The following is a 5,000-nucleotide window of genomic DNA, read 5'->3' as shown; positions in this document are numbered from 1 at the left end:
AATGGATGAATGGATGGACGCAAAACACGGTGCACGGGCTGCCACTGCAGGCCCGTGTTGTAGCTGCCAACAGGGCAGTTCTCGCAGCTTGCAAACTGTTGCCTTGATCCTGGCGCACATGGAAATGAACAGGGGGGGCAAAGCAAAATTGAACGGGGCTGGTGAACATGGGCAGTGGGCATGGCATGGCAAAGGTGCAGGCAACACAGCCCGCAGAAGAAGGCCGCTGCAGGCAAACACAGCCGGCAGACAAACTGGCCGGCACAGGCCTCGAAGAAAAACAGCCAGCAGCTGAACTGGCCGGCACAGGCCTTGCAGCACACAGCTGCCGATGATCCAGCCGGCACAGGCCTCGCAGCAAAACAACAGCTGCCGATGAAGTTGGCCGGCACAGGCCTTGAAGAAAAACAGCCAGCCGGCAGATGAAGTGGCCGGCACAGGCCTTGCAGTAACACAGCCAGCAGATGAAGCTGGCCAGCTTTTGCCGTTCAGTGGAGGTTGGTGGAGGGAGTGCGGTGGTGCTGGCCACTTGGAAGGCGGGCTCGGACCTACCTACCTGTCTCCCTCCCAACCTATCGCCTTTGCCTGTCACTGTACATACCCACTCCCCTTAATTTGTGAAAACCAATTTTAGCCCCAACTTATTTTTTTGTTGTTTTTATTTTTTACTCCCCCACTATAAATCGTCCCCTAACCCCCTTTATCGTCCTTGTTCGGCTAACCTATTCTGTCACCTAGCCTACTCCCAACCCCTACGTTCCCTTCCCGGAGGGGAATAAGGGAGAGCTAGCGTCCTGTGTCGAGGCCCAACGAAGCCTTCAGAATGGCCTCCCCAGAGTTCGGCCGATCTAACCCAAAGTGGGTCCAGCGGCCCACAACGAGAGCGAGGGATGGATGGTGCGGAGGGTACATCTCTAATCTACCCAAACCATTTAACTGTTAAACTACCCCGGGGCTTTCAACAAGCGCCTCTCGCTTAAACTATTGGTTCTATCAACCCAGAATTCCCGTCGCCTGTGTTGGTGTCCTCACAATTTCGGGCCTCACCCCCAATTTTCTCTCCGTGCCCTCACACGGTCTCCTGGCTGGGACACGTGGCTCCCTTTGGCAGGCACGACCCTCTGCCGAATCTCCCGCTATGGCACCCCCGGGCACTACACTGCCTCCGAGCCTACCAGCTCCCTAACACCGGGGAGTGCCCCCATGGCACCTCCCCTGAAACGCACACGTGGCAGGCCGGCCTCCCGGGCCCCTTTCCGAGGGTCACCCGTGCCCACTGCACTGCCCACGCGGCTAATGGCGCCCGGGCCCCCGCACCAAGCAGGCGCACCCGTGCCCACTCACTCTATCCCGGCCCCCATGGGCCCTTGGCCTACCGCGGCCGACTAGCCTGGTGCCCGGGTACCCACTCCAGCGATACTCACCTTTCGCAGCCACGCTCCCAAGCCCGTCAACAGGGCTCCTGCACCCCTCCAAATGGGTCTCGAGCCTACTTTCCCACCAACAACAAAACGACCTCCATTTTTCAATTTGACTAACCCAGCTAACTCACTTTACTCTGACCCCGGGGTCCCTTGGGCGGGAGTCACTCCTCCCCCCAATCACTCATCGCACCATGCATTCCCCATTCACTCCATACACACAGACCCGCTGGCCTCACTCACTCACCAAGCACATGCTTCCACTTCACTCACCAACAACTCTTCAACACACACACCACTGAACTCTGCCATCCTTCTATCTGCACCCCCTAACTAACTCGTGCTCCCACGTCGTCCCTTAAACTACAGCACGTTCCTTTTAACACTACGTAGCTAAGCTACGTCAACTCTACACACTCAAAGTCTGTCTCTGTTCCAAATCATCAAAAATCATTTCCCATTTTCCCATCCTAAATCTGGCTACAATCCCTCTAACTAATCCATTCCACGGACTCCATGAGGACTTACCCCTGCCCCATGGAGTCGGTCTAGCTAAGCTAACCCTTCCCCCTAACTAGTTTTCATCCTGTGCCCAGGCAAGGGGGTCTTTCACCCCTTTCCCAGGAATCCTGTACACCCGAAAGTGAGGCTTGCTTTTTTTTTTTTTCCCATGCGCAGCACCTGCGCGGCAACTCAGAGCTCGCGCACTTTGCACCTGCCCGTGACGTCATGCAGCTGCACGTGTTCCTCGTCCCTCCTTGGACGCTACCATCCGGCAGAGATACCCCTCCTGCCGGATTCCAACCCCACGTGCAGCCATGACGTCACCGTGCGCATAAAAAAAAAACACAAGCCACACGTCTCGAGGGGTTCCCCACGCGAACACATGTGCCCTGCCCCGTTGGAGGCTGAACACACACGATCGCGTGGAGAACCCGTCCGGTCCAAATCCATTTACCTGCCTAAACTTTGTCCGTCCGCGGGATCGGCAAATCCACCGCGTGCGTTTCCGGACCGGGACTTCACTCTCGCAAGCGAGCACGTGGTGGTCTCGTGGCGTTGCACAGCACGAACCGCGTGCTCACTGCTGGGTGAACCCGGCACGGTCCTCGAAACAACTACAGCCGCTACTCGGCTTTCTCTCCTCTGTCGCCGTCTCCGTCGCCATTCCACACACGCATACCTGCGTGTTACGACGCACACAGTCCACACCATCACATTCACACGGGGAGACGCGGCTGCGTGCTCCCGCATGCCAACCGACATCTCCCTCTCATACCGCTCTCTCACACACACGGTCTCCCTGGCACACAGCGACCTTGCACACGGCCGTTCACTCACGCGTGCCTCACTACTCACACAAACCATACTACTCACACGTGGTGCTCCATTCACTCGCGCGGGGGCACGCACCCGCGGTGCCTCACCCACGCACGCGAGGGCACTCAACCGCTGTTCCTCATCCACACACCGTCCCTCACTCATACACGCGGGGGCACTCACCCGCGGTACCTCACTCATACACACGGCGACACTCACACACGCGGTCTCTTCCACACAACGGTTCCTCATCCACACACGCGAGGGCACTAACCCGCGGTGCCTCATCCACACTGGCCGTTTCACTCACACACACGGCCTCTTCCACACACGGTGCCTCACCCACACACGCGGGGGCACTAACCCGCGGTGCCTCATCCACACTGGCCGTTTCACTCACACACACGGCCTCTTCCACACACGGTGCCTCACCCACACACGCGGGGGCACTCACCCGCGGTGCCTCATCCACACACCGTGCCTCATCCACACACGGCGTGCTGGGAAGCACGTACTCTGGCACCATCGCCACCACACCACTCACACACGGGGTCGCTTCCACACACGGGAACGCACTCACGCCTTGCACCACACACACAGGGACAACCATACTGGGGATTCGTGTCCCCACAAGGGTCTCCGGGGCCTCTATACCCCCCAAGCTCTCCGTGCACCCGTCCACAGCACTCGTCCCTCAACCTCGCAAAGCACGACCGAACTCACCTGAGTCGTGACTCGCCTCAAGGGCATACTCCCTCCTCGTTCCTGGAGGAGGCCATCCAGGTGCTCCTCGCACCGGGTCCCAACACGCTCCGCGAGCTCACCCCCATTGTCCTCCACTACCTCCGTGTGTGCGTGCGCGTCACTTACCCCGTCTTCATCGTGTAGTCTTCCCTCTACTCGTTCCCATCTCCCGTGTCTCTGCCAACTCTTCACCCTTTACCTCCCTTGTCTCAACTATTATTTCTGTTGTCGTCACCTCGTGTCTCGTCTCACACGTTTTGGTCTCCCCATTTAATTTTTCCCTTTCGGTCATCGTCACGACCCTCGCCCAACACGTTCCACGAATTATTTTTTCACCCGCCTCCACCGCGGGCCTGTCAGCCGTTGCACCCCCACCCAGCTCGTTTGCTCCCACACGTGGAGTCGCCATTTTTATCTCCCTGGTCACGGCCTTCATGCCCGCCTGCAGGCATCGGCCCATGTTCTGCGTCTCACCCCGCAGCTCTTTCATTTCTTCTTTCATGTTTGTTTCCATTCCGTTCATTTTTGTATCCATCTTTTCGTTTATTTGTTGTGTATTCGCATCCATCGTCGTTTTCACTTCATTTGTATTTGTATCCATCTTTTCATCCATTTTTTGTGTATTCGCATCCATCTTTTCGTTCATGCCTTTCATTTCGTTCTTCATATTCGCATCCATTTTTTCGATCATTTTCGCATTCATCTTTTCGTTCATTGCCGCCAGCATGGTGAATAGCTGGGCCATGTTGGATGCACTCAGCTGAGCCGTTTCGGCAAGGGTTGGGGAAGAGGTCTTGGTGGAGAGGGGGGAGGTGTCATACACCGCGGCCGCTGCCGCACCCACCTCGGGCCCTGGGTTCAGTTGGGCGAGTCCGTGTTCCTGCACAATCAACATTTCCTGCTCGGGGATTCCATCCTGGACCATGGACTCTACATTATTACACATATACATTTCTAATACCCCCGGCTCCCGCTCGCCTTGAGAACGCCATCTTGCTTCTCGTGAAGGGTTAATTTGCTCGCTTCGTAATTTGGAGGGGAATCGGGGGTCGCTTCTCTCACCCTGGACCGATTCCCGTAAATTTAGCCGGAGACAGGAGAGCCCGTTCTCCTGTTCTCCGATACCAGTGCCGCGAGGAGGGCGATGAATTTGTATCCCACTCCTGACACCAGTGTTGCGGTCTTCGCGCCCGCCGGCGTGCGACGGCCACGTAACTCGAATCGCGGCACGTCGCCCACCGGACGGACAATCCAGTCGTGACCCTCTCGGACTAACGCCGGGAACCAGTCACGGGTGGACCTTTCGGTCACACCGCGATCGAGCCAATCAGCCCCCGCGTGGGAGGGAGTTGGTCGCCAAATTCGAGCTACCTAAGTACACCCGCGGAGGGTAGAGCGGGCGATCGCACCTCGCCGCGGGTCGACTCCGGACACGGGCCACTTAAGCGACCCGGTTCCGTACTATCAGAATAACCGAGCGGTGTTATCGTCGACCTCGACGGTTCCGACACTATC

The sequence above is a fragment of the Eptatretus burgeri genome, chromosome 8, assembly GCF_056783735.1.
Source record: "Eptatretus burgeri isolate ZD-2024b chromosome 8, Ebu_testis_v1, whole genome shotgun sequence".
In the NCBI taxonomy this organism is placed as follows: domain Eukaryota; kingdom Metazoa; phylum Chordata; class Myxini; order Myxiniformes; family Myxinidae; genus Eptatretus; species Eptatretus burgeri.
This window is presented reverse-complemented; position numbering follows the sequence as displayed.